This window comes from Symphalangus syndactylus, chromosome 8 (assembly GCF_028878055.3).
Source record: "Symphalangus syndactylus isolate Jambi chromosome 8, NHGRI_mSymSyn1-v2.1_pri, whole genome shotgun sequence".
Classification (NCBI taxonomy): Eukaryota; Metazoa; Chordata; class Mammalia; order Primates; family Hylobatidae; genus Symphalangus; species Symphalangus syndactylus.
The window spans coordinates 112,611,508-112,627,598 of record NC_072430.2 but is presented as its reverse complement, the minus strand read 5'-3'; the positions used below and the strand labels follow the sequence as shown (position 1 = coordinate 112,627,598).

General features: G+C 42.9%; 1 protein-coding gene and 1 pseudogene across 7 annotated transcripts in view; both read left to right on the top strand.

Annotated features, from left to right (window-relative positions):
- The window catches only part of PLEKHM3 (pleckstrin homology domain containing M3), a 223,753-nt gene that overhangs the window by 4,239 nt on the left and 203,423 nt on the right, over positions 1–16,091 (top strand). For 6 of the 7 annotated variants that reach the window (XM_055290390.2, XM_055290391.2, XM_063645026.1 and 3 more), the window contains exon 1: positions 10,810–11,140. The exons of the other annotated variant lie outside the window; for it this stretch is intronic. The gene's annotated coding sequence lies outside the window, so the exon portion shown is untranslated. Of the gene's footprint in view, positions 1–10,809; positions 11,141–16,091 lie in introns of those variants that run through there. 7 annotated transcript variants of the gene reach the window in all.
- LOC129488809 (large ribosomal subunit protein uL6-like) lies at positions 4,523–5,160 on the top strand (annotated as a pseudogene).

The following is a 16,091-nucleotide window of genomic DNA, read 5'->3' as shown; positions in this document are numbered from 1 at the left end:
CCAGGGTTTGTCATCCTGGGGGCTGACCCAGCTGTCAGTATGTCATCATAGGCCTGAGGAGTGACTTCATCTGGGGAAGCAGTTGGTAAAGTTAGGATATGGTCGCTGAGGTATATGCATACGCATGTGGGTCCTTGTGGTGCAGGACAGGGCCTAGGCTGGGAATCTGAGGGCACCCATTTGTTTTCTTCTCCCAATCCTTGTAACTATCAGGGGTGTGCCTGCCATTAAGGACCTGTCCTGGCAAGGTGAAACTTTGCTCTTTGAGTTTTTCCTGGCAGTTTAGTTTTGAACACATGTCAAAGTTTTGTTACACTCTCGCTGCCAGGGCAGTTCAACTTGGTTTTTTTGTTTGTTTTGTTTTTCCTTTTTTATTTTTTTGTGGAGAACGGGGTCTCACTATGTTTCCCAGGTAGATCTCAAACTCTGGGGCTCAAGCTATCCTCCTGCCTCTGCCACCCTAAGTGCTGGGATTACAGGTGTGAGCCACCATGCCCTGCTACCAGGGAAGTTCAACCCAAAGATTCACTCTTGATAGGACATTTTGTAAGAAGGGAAAATAGGTTATCATTTCTGATTAAAGTTCAGTATATTCTTGTTATTTTTATTTTTCGCACTACTCTGCAATATGATATCTCCATTTTGCTGCGTGAAATAACAGGTTATTTATCAGAGGCCAAATATTACTAAGCACTGTTATAAACTCTCAATATGGGCTGGTTGCGGTGGCTCTCACCTGTAGTCCCAACACTTTGGGAGGCCGAGGTGGGTGGATCACTTGAGGTCACGAGTTCGAGACCAGCCTGGCCAACATGGTGAAACTCCATCTTTACTAAAAATACAAAAAATTAGCCGGGCGTGGTGGTGGGTGCCTGTAATCCCAGCTACTCGGGAGGCTGAGGCAGGAGAATCACTTAAACCTGGTAGGCAGAGGTTGCAGTGAGCCGAGATCACGCCACTGCACTCCAACCTGGGTTACAGAACGAGACACGGTCTCAAAAAAAAAAAAAAAAAAAAAAAACCTCAATGTGAATTAACTCATTTCAACAACACTTTGAGGTAGATAATATTATTACTATTATTATGTCATCATCATCCCTATTTTACCTATGGATAAACTGAGGCACAGAGAAGTAAAGTAGTTTGTGCAATGCCTGAAAATTAAAAAGTGGTAGAGACAAGATTCTAACCACAGTGCAATGCTGCTTCTATTCAATCTCCTCTGCATTTCTACCTCTACTTATCCTTTAGGTCAAGCTCAAACCCTCCCTCTTTATAGAAGCCTATCTGAGCAGCTCCATCTGATTTTCTGGACTTCTGGGCTTTCCTTTGCCTTCGTCCCTCCCTGGATGTTTACTGTTTGGGACTGCTGGAAATCTTTCCAAATTTGTATCTATTAGCTCTACCATCTAAAAGTGAAAGGTCTCAGAGTATATGTTCCAGGTTGAGAAAATTTTTAGGTGAAAAGTGACTAGATTGACAGTTGAGTAGGCAGATGACTGGTTTCCCATAACAAGTATGGTGGACTCTGTGATGTACTGCCCAGATCCCCCATCAAAAAAGGACTTGTTGCTCAAGCTTCCGGGAGTGCTGTCAGCAGATTACCATCAGTGGCCATTCTTCCTAGGGACTGTCTCAAGTTCATAGAGCCACCTTGCCCTAGAGTGGCCCATATCCGATGACTAAGGGATGTGGGAATATAAAATCCTGGCCATCTGGGTCAGTGGTGTGCTGGAGCCAGCCTCTACTGATTCTTAAGGCTTTAATATGTGCATTTCCAATTCTGTGTTCTGTGATGATACATCCAGAGCTTGAAATTAGGCACGGTAGGGATTTTTATATTGTGAAAATTGGCAAACTCGAACAAATCAGAACTTTTACTTTTTCAGAGTCAGTTTACCAGCACACCACTGTTCTTGGTTCTACATAAAACTATGCTGAAGCCACATCAAGATTGAGACAGTTTTTCTTTTATAATATTTTAACTTTCTGGACGATTCTCTTATAATCACCCAATGGCTTCTTCCTGCCCACTGCACAGATAAAATCAATATACTAAGACTGTGGCATTGCAGTAGAGAAAGAGTTTAATTGACATGAGGCTGACTCATGCAGAGGAACTGGAGTTATCACTCAAATCAATCTCCCCAAAGGCTGGAAGACTAAGGTTTTTATGGACAATTTAGTGGACAGGAGGCTAGGGAATGGATGCTGCTGATTGGTTGGGGATGAAATCATCAAGGTGTGGGAAAAGCTCCTGCTGCACTCAGTGCGCCTCTAGGTGGGGCCATATGACCAGTTGAGTTATGAGTCACAAATCCAGGTGAGGTCAGTCTGAAACAACTACAAACCCAGTATTCGTTTCTACAATAGTGATGTTATCTATAGGAGCAAGTGGGGAAGTCACAAATCTTGTGGCCTCCTGGCCACATTACTCCTGGCAGTAAAGGATTATAGAAACTACATCTACATTTTGTCGGATTTCAAGCCCCTTCCATAATCCTATTCTGTGGCCTTTCATTAGTCTTACAAAGGCGGGTATCTGTCCCTGAGCAAGGAGGGGGCTAGTTTTAGGGAGGGAGTATTATCATGCTTGCTTTCAAGTTAAACTATAAACAAAATCTCTCCCAAGGTTATCTTGGCCTATGGCCAGAAATGACCAAAAATAGTTCGAAGGTCAGAAGCAGGATGGAGTCAACTATGTCAAATTTATTTTACTGTCATAATTGAAACCACAAAGGCAGTTTCACTCATCTATAAGCTGTTAATGGAGGCCTTTGGATAGTACTGACCATTATACAAGCCACCAAGAATCAATGAACCCCATACCTAGAGGACAGTGAATTCCTGTAGTAAATGCTTGTTTTTTCTGTTTTGTTTTGTTTTCGAGATGGAGTCTCGCTCTGTTGCCAGGCTGGAGTGCAGTGGCATGATCTCAGCTCACTGCAACCTCTGCCTCCCAGGTCTAAGTGATTCTTCTGCCTCAGCCTCCCGAGTAGCTAGGACTATAGGCGTGCGCCACCACGCCCAGCTAATTTTTGTATTTTTAGTAGAGATGAGGTTTCACCATGTTGGCCAGGATGGTCTCGATCTCTTGACCTTCTGATCTGCCCACCTCAGTCTCCCAAAGTACTGGGATTACAGGCATGAGCCACTGCACCCAGCCAGTAAATGCTTGTTGAATGATCACATTCAAATTGCTCTATTAACGTCTTCTGTAAATTCTATCACTTATTCTTGATCTTTCTAGTTTAAAAAGCCTTGGTAGTTGGTGGTGGGGTGGAAAATCATTGAATAGTTAGCTTTGCTAATGGCTTTTCGCTTTTTTTCTGTTAACTTATTTGTAGAAGTGATAGTCAAAAGAGTTAAAGACATATATGGCCTGGCCATCAACTAATCATGGATCCCCTGAGGTCAGGAGTTCAAGACCAGCCTGGCCAACACAGTGAAACCCCATTCTCTACTAAAAATACAAAAATGAGCCGGGTGTGGTGGTATGCACCTTTAATCCCAGCTACTTGGGAGGCTGAGGCAGGAGAATCAATTGAACCCAGGAGGCGGAGGTTGCAGTGAGCCGAGATTTCGCCACTGCATCCAGCCTGGGCAACAGAGTGAGACTCCATCCCCCCCCCCCCAAAAAAAAAAAGAATCCTGGCCCTAATATAAGAGCAGGGTCCTAGAGATACCCACCATTTCAGCAAAATAGGGTCAGATATTAATCTTTTGTGTGCAGGATCTTAGGATGTGGGAGATTCCTTATAAAGAGACCTTAAGATACTTAGAGTGCTTAGAGATTGAAGCTAGTTACCAACCCATATGGAACTGTTTCAATATTTTAACAGCAGGTATGTCCTTGTGGGTGCCTTCCAGCTGAACAGCAGGTTCATTTATACTTTCAAGGAATAACTCTATTTGTGACTTCAATATTTGACATCTCCTATGCTTTTAATTTACCTAAAGAGACAACAGTAATTACACTATGTTGGTCTTAATAAATATCCTAATTAGTTTTACTTGGGCTTATTTTGGGAGATGGGTGAGGTATACTTGGCTTGCAAATTTTAAGCTATAAATAGCACTAAAAATGTTCTGATTAAGTTTAAAACACTTTTTGATGAGATTTTTGTTTTATTTCTTAGAAGACAGCATTGATTTTTTTGAATCCTGGCTTGAGCATTACTTTAGTAAATGAAGGCTAAAAGGAAAATATCTAATGAAAGTATATAGTAATGGCACTTCCTCATATGACGTTTAACATTTTTTGAGATCATTTACTAAGTACCATAATACTTGTGGAGGAAAATGCAAAGATGAACAAGATAGGGTGCCTGCCCTGCCAGGGATGCTGAAGGGGATACGATGGCGGAAATTTTGTATTTGTCAATTAACCTCAATAAAGCTGGGAAAAAAATCAATTAATTAATTAAAAACAGGGAACCTAGAGTTGGGAAAGAAGAGTTTCCAGGAGTGGGTTAAAAAAAAAAAAGGCTTTTTTGTTGTTGTTGCCACATCTACTGCAAGAATGAAGACCATTCTCAGCAACCAGACTGTTGACATTCCAGAAAATGTCGACATCACTCTGAAGGGACGCACAGTTATTGTGAAGGGCCCCAGAGGAGGCCTGTGGAGGGACTTCAGTCACATCAATGTAGAATTCAGCCTTCTTAGGAAGAAAGAGGCTCCGGGTTGACAAATAGTTGAGGTAACAGAAAGGAACTGGCTACCGTTCAGACTATTTATAGTCACACACAGAACATGATCAAGGATGTTACACTGGGCTTCCGTTACAAGATGAGGTCTGTGTCTGCTCACTTCCCCATCAATGTTGTTATCCAGGAGAATGGGCCTCTTATTGAAATCTGAAATTTCCTCGGTGAAAAATACATCCCCAGGGTTTGGAGGAGGTCAGGTGTTGCTTGTTTGGTATCTCAAGCCCAGAAAGATGAATTAATCCTTGAAGGAAACGACATTCAGCTTGTTTCAAATTCAGCTGCTTCGATTCAGCAAGCGACAACAGTTAAAAACAAGGATATCAGAAAAATTTTGGATGGTACCTATGTCTCTGAAAAAGAAACAGTTCAGCAGGCTGAAGATCTAAGAGTTGTCCAGCTACAGAAACAAGATGCTGGAAGACTCCTAAGACCTATTTGTGATATTTAAATGATGCAATAAAAGACCTTTGATTTGGGGAAAAAATAGGTGTCTGAACTATAAAATGAGAAGAAAGGGGTATGTGGGAGATAAGTCTGGAAAGGTGAAGTGTCAGTCAAGACACTTTCAGTTGTAAATGTCAGAAACCAACACAAACTCAACTCAACTCCCTTGAGATAACATGGGCTTAATTGATAATAGAACTATAGGGTCTAGGAGGTGAGGTTAGCTCCAAGCCTGAGGAGATCCTGGGACTCAAGCAAGGTTATTAGCTCTTACTCTCTCACCACACCTTCCCACTCCCCTCACACAAAATCTTCATCCCTCTCTTGGTGTTACTCTCCTCTCTCCTGTCACCCTCCTTCCCTTGTTCTGCAGACAGGCATTCTCACATGGTGGGAAAGATGGCCATCAGGTGCCTCCAATTCACATCCTTCCAGTCCTGTATCCCAATAGGCAAGGCTCCTTCCACAGCTTCAGAGATAAAAATTCCAGGGAAGGACTCTGATTGGCTGGGTCACGTGCCCACCCTGGCTCAACCGCTGTAGCCAAGAGACTAGGGTACTGTGAATAGTAGAACTGGCCTAGCATTGATCACATACTTACCCTGTGTCTTATAGGTAGGGGAAGTTCCCAAAGGAAGTAGGAATGCTGAGTGCAGAAAAACAGAGATGTCCCCACACGTAGGAGGGAGCCAATAATGTAGAGAGCCTCAAGGTCAAGCCACGAAGTCTGAACTCCTTCTGGCAACAGGAGGCCGTTAAAAGTATTGGAGGCCAGGCATGGTGGCTCACGCTTGTAATCCCAGCACTTTGGGAAGCGGGGGGGTGGGGTGGGGTGGGGTGGGGGGGCAGATCACAAGGTCAGAAGTTCGAGACCAGCCTGGCCAACATGGTGAAACCCTGTCTCTACTAAAAATACAAAAAATTAGCTGGGCATGGTGGCAGGCGCCTGTAATCCCAGCTACTCAGGAGGCTGAAGCAGAAGAATAGCTTGAACCCAGGAGGCAGAGGTTGCAGTGAGCTGAGATCACGCCACTGAATGCACTCTAGCCTGGGCAACATGGCTAGACTCTGTCTAAAAAAACAAACAAACAAAAAGTATTGGAGTAAGAAAGTGGCTGTGGATTAACAATTGGATAGATAATCTTCTAGGTTTCATTTCATTCTAATTTTGGGTGTTTTTTTCTGTTTCTGTTTTTTAAGACAAGATCTGACTCTGTCGCTCAGGCTGGAGTAAGAAAGCGGCTGGGGATTAACAATTGGACTAGATCATCTTCTAGGTTTTGTTTCATTCTAGTTTTGGGTTTTTTTGTTCGTTTGTGTGACAAGATCTCAATCTGTTGCTCAGGCTGGAGTGCAGTGGTATGATCACAGCCCACTGCAGTGTCCAACTCCTGGGCTCAAGTGATCCTCCTGCATCAGCCTCCTGAGTAGCTAGAATCTTGTGCCACCACACCTGGCTAATTTTTTAATTTGTTATTTTTTGTAGAAATGGAGTCTCCCTATGTTGCTCAGGCTGGTCTCTAATTCCTGGACTCAAGTGATCCTCCTGCCTTGGTCTCCAAAAGTGTTGGGATTACAGGTGTGAGCCACTGCCCCCAGCAAACCTTAATTACTGAGCTACAGCATGAGGCTCCATTCTGTGTTAAAAATCATTTTGATTATTGAAAGAGAGGCCTTCCTGAATGTTAGGGTATAAAGAAGTCAAAAAAATGGTTGCCCTAATGTAAACTATGAACTTTACATTACATGGGTGGTAATGATGTGTCTGTCAGTGCAGCTTCATTGATTGTAATAAGTGTACCACTGTGGTACAGGATTGATAGTGGGAGAGGTTGTGGGTTTGAGGAGCACGGGATACATGGGAAGCCTGTACATTCTGCTCAATTTTCCTGTGAACCCAAAATTGCTCTAAAAAATAGTCTATTAAAAGACAAAGGAAGGCCAGGTGCAGTGGCTCATGCCTGTAATCCCAGCACTTTGGGAGACCAAGGTGGGTAGATCACAAGGTCAAGAGATGGAGACCTTCCTGGCCAACGTAGTGAAACCCCGTCTCTACTAAAAATACAAAAATTAGCTGGGTGTGGCGGCACATGCTTGTAGTCCCAGCTACTCAGGAGGCTGAGGCAGGAGAATCGCTTGGACCCAGGAGGCGGAGGTTGCAGTGAGCTGAGATTGCGCCACTGTACTCCAGCCTGGGCAACAGAGCCAGACTCCGTCTCAAAAAAAAAAAAAAAAAAAAAGACAAAAGAAGATGGTGGAGCTGCTTTTAGCAGACAACCTTCTGAATGGAGATATGAACTTAAATATTTTACATTTAGAGAGGCAAAATGTTCCTAGCTGACATACAGAGGCCTAGCTGACACATAGAGTTCCTAGCTGACATCAGAGGCCCGTGAGCCAGTGGCTGCCTACCTGAGATTATTCTCAGCCCTAAATCTTTCAGCATCTTTCAGCCTTTTTCTGGGATCATCCCCTTAATTCTGGTGCTGAGGATCGGTATTAATGAGAGTGAATAAAATCAGTCATTCTGCAAACACAGTTTTGTTGTTGTTGTTGTTGTTGTTGTTGTTGTTGTTGTTGTTGTTGTTTTTTGAGGTGGAGTCTTGCTCTATCTCCCAGGCTGGAGTGCAGTGGCATGATCTCAGCTCGCTGCAGCCTCTGCCTCCCAGGTTCAAGTGATTCTCTGCCTCAGCCTCCAAGTAGCTGCAATTACAGGTATGTGCCATGACACCCAGCTAATTTTTGTATTTTTTAGTAGAGACAGAGTTTTGTCATGTTGGCCAGGCTGGTCTCGAACTCCTGTCTTCAAGTGATCCGCCTGCCTCGGCCTCCCAAAGTGCTGGAATTTCAGGCGTGAGCCACTGCGCCAGGCCAAAAGCAGTTTTTTAAATGCATTTTATGTCCCAGACTTCATGCTTAATCAATGAAAAACAATGACAAATCACAGACTCCTGGCGTCAGACTTCAAGACTAGTCTGAAATAGTTTTTCTCAAAGGGTGGTCCATGGATCACCTATGTGGGAAGCACTTGAGGACCTTGTAGAAATTATGGAATTCAGGACCCTAATGTAGGTAGATCTTCAGAATAAAAATCTGTGAATGTGTGACCCAGGAATCTGCGTTGTTTGTTTGTTTGTTTTGAGATGGAGTCTCACTCTGTCATCCAGGCTGTAGTGCAATGGTGTGATCTCAGCTCACTGCAACCTCTGCCTCCTGGGTTCAAGCAATTCTCCTGCCTCAGCCTCCCGAGTAGCTTGGACTACAGGCACCGGCCACCACATCTGGGTAATTTTTTGTATTTTTCATAGAGACAGTGTTTCGCCATGTTGGCCAGGCTGGTCTTGAACTCCTGGCCTCAGGTGATCCGGCCGCCTCAGCCTTCCAAAGTGCTGGGATTACAGGCATGAGCCACCATGCCCGGCCTAGGAATCTGCATTTTTAACAGCATTCAAGAACATTGACACTCAAAATGCAGCATCACCTAGGAGATCATGACTGTTGGAGAGGCCCCATCCCAGACTTACTGTATCAGAATCTGCATTTTGACAGAATTCTTACCCATTAAAGTTTGAGAAACACCATCCTAGAAGATTCTGTTCCATGTGAATTTTGAGAACCACCAATCCAACAGAAGACTGATCTGTGTAGCACAATGTAATGGGTACATTTATAAAGGAACACATGAGATCCCCTAGGAGTGCATAAAAGGAGCAGGTTTCCCTATCAGGCAAGGTTTCCAGAAGAGGTGTGATGTCACCTGCTGCTTTTTTTTTTTTTTTTTTTTTTTTGAGGCAGTGTCTCGCTCTTTTGCACAGGCTGGAGTGCACTGGCTCAATATCAGCTAGCTGCAACCTGCGCCTCCTGAGTCCAAACGATTCTAGTGCCTCAGCCTCCCAAGTAGCTGGGATTACAGGTCATGTGCCACCATGCCCAGCTAATTTTCGTTTTAGTAGAGACAGGGTTTCACTATGTTGCCCAGGCTGGTCTCGAACTGCTGGCCTCAATCAATCCACCCGCCTCGACCTCCTAAAGTGCTGGGATTACAGGCGTGCACCACCATGCTCTGCTAATTTTTGTATTTTTAGTAGAGATGAGGTTTTATCACGTTGGTCAGTCTGGTCTCGAACCGCTGGCCTCAAGCGATCCACCCGCCTTGGCCTCCCTAAGTGCTGGGATTACAGGCGCGAGCTACCATGCCTGGCCTTTTTTTTTTTTAGAGTGAAAGTTTATTAAAAAGCTTTAGAGTAGTAATGAAGGGAAGGAAAAGAAGAAAAGAACACTTGGAAGAAGGCCAAGTAAGTGACTTGAGAGACCAAGTGCCTGTTACCTGCTTCTTAAAGAGCAGGAGAAATTAGCCAGGCTAAGTAAGAGAATGGGCCACGAGTGAGAACTCTCATCAGAGGGAATCACATGTACAAAGTCCTGAGGCAAAAGAGAATACTGCAAGTATTCTCTTTTGGTAATTAAAACAAAACAAAACAAAAAATGTACCTCTGAGTACATAGCCAGGTGAGGTGGCTCACACCTGTAATCCCAGCACTTTGGAAGGCAAGGAAGGAGGATCGCCTGAGGCCAGGAATTCAGGATCATCCTGGGCAACACAGGGAGCCCTTGCCTTTACAAAAAAAAAAAAAAAGAAGAAGAAGAAAAGAAAAAAGAAGTTAGCCACGTTGTGGTGATGCGTACCTGTAGTCCTAGCTACTCAGGAGGCTGAGTTGGGAGGATCCCTTGAACCCAGGAGTTCAGGGCCGCAGTGAGCTATGATCGTGCCACTGCATTCTGGCCTAGGCACAGAGTGAGATCCTGTCTCTAGCAAAACAGAAAAAAAAGTACTTCAAATTGCAGAGTTTAAAGAAAGCTTATTTAAACTTCGAATATCAACCAAAGGAAATTTTTTCTTAACTCAATGGTTAAAGATTTGCTTATTAATCTTCTGGAGAGTGGGAAGAGGAATCAGAGTTTTAGATTTCTGTTTCATCCCTGACCCCTTTGACCTTTTTTTTTTTCATTCCTTTGTTCATTCATTTATTCAGATATATATACATTGGGCCTGTGCTAGGTGCCTACTAGATGGTGGTGAGTGAAACTGAAATAGTACCTGCCCTCAGGGAGTTTATAGGTGAGATGGGTGAGCGTGGGAAAACCAATAAAACAGATAAATGTGTACTTATAAAGTGAAAAAATGGCTAAGAAGTGTGCTATGATGGAAAACAGGAAACTGCAAGGAAGATCTGTCCAATCAGACCAGCATATCCCTGCAAAGCAACCACAGTCACTGCAGGTGGGATGTGGGCGGTCTTACCAGGCAGTCCTGCCCGCGTGCACACACACGCACACTCTATTTTGCTGGGAATCCGCAAGTGAGGGTGAAGACCTCACCTCAAAACACCCCTTTTCAACCTGTGTAGGAAAGGACAGTGAAAACGGATTTTCACTGCAGCCCCAAAATCGGAAATGAGAAGCAATGTCCAGAATAGTCCCACTTTTGGAAAGAACTTATTTGAGTAATTAATTCCCGTAGACAAGGGAGCTGCTAAAAACCAGACCGACTCTGACATGTTCTAACTGACATTTTCCAATCGCAAACACCCATTTTGGCGTTGGGTGGAGCAGTGAGGAGACTCCGCGACACACGCCATTGCTTTCACAGTGTGTACGAGAGGAACTGTATATAAGAAAGCAAAGAAATAAGGAGGCCTGGCGGGTGCGTTCAGGCCCGGCCTAGCTGCCGGGTCCCTCGGGCAGGAAAGACGCGTCCTCGCGGCCTGGAACCTTGTGTGTCCGGCTCTGGCTGCCGGGGCCGCCGGCGGAAGCATTTCAGAGTGGGACCGCGAGAAGCCGCTTGTAAACAGAGCCGGTCCGGGATGGTCAGCGGCCGGGAGGGCTGTCACCGTGAGGCGGGCGGCGGACTACGGGAGCCAAGCCCCCGCCAGGAGCGGACTGCAGGCCCCGCAGGTGAACGGAGAGTAGCAGCCGGCGCCCAGGTGAGCATCCGTCTGCTTCTGTGCTGCCTGGCCGGCCAGTTTGGGGGATGGGGTGGGGACGACAGCATTGTAAATATCCGAGCAGCTCCCAGGGGTAGCAGTGATTTTGCTGTTTCTTGCATGCTCAGGTTTTTATTACGTGCTGGGGACTGTACCACATTGCAATGGCTAATGGGTGAGGGGAGATTACATGATGCATTGTCTGCTTATTTTTGTGAATCAGGTATATAATAGGAGGAAAAAGTCGTTGAAATAGTAGGTGATCTTGTTGAGTGCGTTATTAGTACCCCTGCCATCCCCGCCTGGGGATTATAAAACCAAACCCCAGCAGAGCTTTTAACCTACATCAGGCTGGGGCTTCCAGAAAACGATTGTTCTTTTTGTCGACTCTGTCCGTTTTTAATGTATAGTAAATGACACCACATGACTGATGACAAGCATGGTTTGGTCTTGTAGGAAAGAATTATTAAGCTAAAAAATCAAGATAAGAAAATCTCACACCCATCCCTTAAATAAAAATAAATTACTACTGAGATATATATTTGGATGACAAATTGAGACTGGTCTGGATGTATACCTTGCAAGGCAAGACAAATTTGAATTTACCAGGTTAAACTGAGATTGAGCCATGCTGTTGTAAACTTATTTAGAAGTTTATTTCTCTCTTCTTTTTTCTTCCTTGGAAGGGACCAGAGAGAAACAGCTGAATTTTTTTCTCTATATTTTAATTTAAGTAATCGTAGTGAGTTGTGATTTGTATTTATAAAGTATTTTATTATAAAATACTACATGTAAATTATAATTGGCATACTTAAAATACAAGGCAGTTTTTGACTGACTGACTTCAAGAAAATGCCTTAACAAAAGCTGGGCTATATATCTAATCTCTAAAAATGTCAATAGACATTTGTAACCTTGGTCACATAGTCTTTTAGACAGGAGATGAATATTAGGTTAAATTGCACCTACAATAGATAGATATACATAGAAGAAATGATACTAATTCATCATGAGTTTTTCTTTACAATGAATATTTTTACAATGTCATGGTTTATAGCAAAACCTATAAAGCCAGACTACTTCAGTTTGAATTCCTGCTTGGTCACTTCCTAGTTGTGTAATCCTGGACAGTTTACTTAGCCCTTCTGTTTCCTAATCTGTAGAATGGGAATAATAACAGTATTGACCTCATTAGGGTTTTTATTATTGTTATTTTATTTTATTTTATTTTATTTTATTTTATTTTGAGACAGGATCTTACTCTGTCACTCAGGCTGGAGTACAGTGGCGTGATCATGGCTCACTGCAGTCTCGACTTCCTGGACTCCAGCGATCCTCCCACCTCAGCCTCCCATGTGGCTGGAACCATAGGCACATGTAGGGGAGTAGGGGAGTGATAGTTACGGGATGAAACGGCATTAGTTAGATTCTCATAAGGGGCTTGCAGCCTAGATCCCTCACATGCACAGTTCACAATAAGATTTGCGCTCCTGTGAGAATCTAATGCTGCTGCCGATCTGACAGGAGGCAGAGCTCAAACAGTAATGCATGGCTGGTCCATCGCTCACTGTTGTGTGGCCCAGTTCCTAACAGGCCATGGATCCGTACTAGTCTGCAGACATGGGGGTTGGGGACCCCTGGTTTAATGGGTATAGAGTTTCAGTTTTGCAAAATGAAAAGAGTTCTGGAGATTGGCTGCACAACAATGTGAATGTACTTAACAATACTGAACTGTACACTTAAAAATAGTTAAGATGGGGCTGGATATGATGGCTCAGGCCTGTAATTCCAGTGCTTTGGGAGGCTGAGGCAGGGGCATTGCTTGAACCCAACAGTTGGAGGTTAAGTAAGGTATGATTCCGCCACTGCACACCAGCCTGGGCAACAGAGCAAGACCATGTCTTAAAAAAAAAAAAAAGGTTAATATGGTAAATTTCATATTATATGTATTTTACCACAATTTAAAACTTTTAAATACCAGTGTTAGCAAAGTTATGTTTTCAAAATTTTATTAGCATGCTGCAGCCCCATTCATAGTTAGTTGCCTTTGCCATTATGGAAATGCAGCTTCTGGCAGTCATCAGTAAGATTCATTTTTTTAGTAGATTTGTGTAATTGAGATTTAATTATAAAGAACACAAACAAATGATAAGAAACAACACCTAAGACTCTGTGACAGGCAGAATTCTAAAAATGCCTCTCTACTAAAATTGCTCTCTGTAACCTGTGAAACCTGTGCATATAACAAGATACCACTTTCTCGATTATGTTATGTAGCACAGTTGAATTTAAAATGGTGAGATTTTCTGGGTGGGTCTAATCTAATCACAGGAGCCCATAAAAGTTGGGAGCTTTCTCTGTCTGGGAAATTGGAGAGACTTAAAGCGGGGGAAGGACTCAACATGCTGTGTTGCGGCTTCGAAGGTGGAGGGGAACTGTTGAGAAGGAATTTGGGCAGCCTTGAGGAGTGCTGGAGGCCTAGAGTTGCTGAGGGTGGCCCCACCTAACAACCAGCATAGAAATAAATGGGGACCTCTGACATAAGCCACAAGGAACTAGATTCTGTCAACAATCCCAATAAGCTTATAACTGGATTCTTTACCTGAGTTTCTATTAATAGATAAGAGCCCAGCCTGGCCACCACCTTGGTTTCAGCCTTGTGTGAGAGACTCTGAGCAGAAAACCCAGCCAAGCCCATCCAGGCTTCTCACCTTCAGAACTGTGAGAAAATAAATAGGTGTTGTTTTAAGCTACTTAAGTTTGTAGAAATTTGTTATGCAGCCATAGAAAACTAATATGGAAAGGAAAATTGAAACAATAGCAAAGTATCATTTTTTTGCAAATCTCAAATTAACATAAATTTTCAGAAATCCTCCTCACCAGTTAGTGTGCAGCACAGCAGACACTTGGAAATGCTAGGAGGGATGCACACTTGCTGTAACCTTTCCAAACAGCTCATTGGTGAATGTATGAAAAGCCTCAATGATGCTCCTACCTTTTGACCCAGTTAATTCCACTTCTAGGGTCCATCCAAAGGAATTTATCAGAAATATTTTAAAAGTTAATGTTCATGGCCAGGCGCGGTGGCTCACTCCTGTAATCCCAGCACTTTGGGAGGCCGAGGCGGGCGGATCACGAGGTCAGGAGATCGAGACCACGGTGAAACCCCGTCTCTACTAAAAATACAAAAAATTAGCCGGGCGTGGTGGCGGGCGCCTGTAGTCCCAGCTACTCGGAGAGGCTGAGGCAGGAGAATGGCGTGAACCAGGGAGGCAGAGCTTGCAGTGAGGCGAGATTGCGCCACTGCACTCCAGCCTGGGCGACAGAGCGAGACTCCGTCTCAAAAAAAAAAAAAAAAAAAAAGTTAATGTTCAAAGATGCTCAATATAACTTTATTTGGAAAAAAAAGTGTAATAACCTAAATGCCCCAAAACGGGAACAAATTATGGTGTTGTCAATAGATACAGTGTTATATAGACACTAAAAAGGATTTTTTAATGCAGAAGTTTAACAGTGTGGAAAGGTGTTACCAATGATTGCTAGGTGGGGAAAAATGTGTATCTGTAGTAAGCTCTGAACTATGTTTAAAAAAGCAAAATCTACATAAGGGCTGAAAGGGCCACAGTGGGGCAGTGCTTTTTTCTGGTGGAGGGTGAATAGGCATTGTTTATTTTGCCTTTTATTCCCTTCCGTATTTTCAAAATGACAAGCAATGAACATGTACTTATTTATAATCACAAAAGTCAATAAACATTATTTTAAAAGCTGTTAAGTCTCTACATTGTGGGGAATACAATGACTATAAAACATTGTACAGTCAAATACTAGAGATAATAAAATCCACAAATAACTTAAGTATGTGGCAGAAAGTGATTTTTTAAAGAAAACAAGATATAGAAAACAAATTATTATTGAAAAGATTGAAAATAAAGTTGGAAACATTTCTCAGTAGGGTAATAAGTGAAAGCTTCATGGTAGAAGGATCGCTGAATGTCATATAGAAGTAATAGAAAAAGGAGGCACATGGCTGAATTTTCATTAAAAGTATTTGTTTTCTCATAGATTGACAGATTTAGGTTTTGGGCTATGGACCCAGGTTAATTATACTAGTGGAAAACAACTGTGAAGAATATGTAACCATTTACAGAAAAAAATGGTGCCTGATTAGCAAAACCAAGCTGGTCCTAGCCCAATAACATCTTCATTAAAAAACATCCAAGGCTAATATTTACTGAATATTTATGAGATACTTGACATACTCTATTACAGTTTAATCTTGTATATAGCCTTTGCTTAAGACTTGAAGTCATTCATTTACATATTTAAAAAGTAGGCAGATAGACGGGTACTAATTTAATTACTAGTTTCAAAAGACCTGACTTTAATGGGAACTTGGAGAAGGTTAGATTGGGCAGTTTTTTTAGGATTCTTTATCTCTAGACAGTTTCCAGCAGCACCAGGCTACTGCTGCTGTTACTTTTATTTTCCCATTGTCACCCTATCCTATTTCACCTCACCCTGTCCTCCAACAACCCTAGAAAAGTACAGAGTGTCTGTGGCCCCATTGGTTGCTGGCCAAAGGCTGATTTGCTTCAGCAAATGTTAACCCCTTAAAATAAAAAGTCTGGAGGGATATCTAGCAAGGAGTTGTTTTTTTCTTCTTGCGTTCTCCTTTTAGAGTACATTTGGCATTTGGTTCATAAGGAACTGAACTACATCCTAGCTTGGAGTTTCTGATGCAAGCCAATTAATTCAGAGAACTCAGTGCTGAATGAGAGTGTGATAAAAATGACCACCAGCAATAAATTCCATGCGTTATGTTTGCTCTGTTTCATTGGCTACTGTGGATCATACCAGACATTGAAAAACATGCATAATTTGCCTTCATGCTGACAAGGTAAAAGTTTTATTTGTTCCATAAGTAATTAATCTTGATAACAGTATGAGTTAT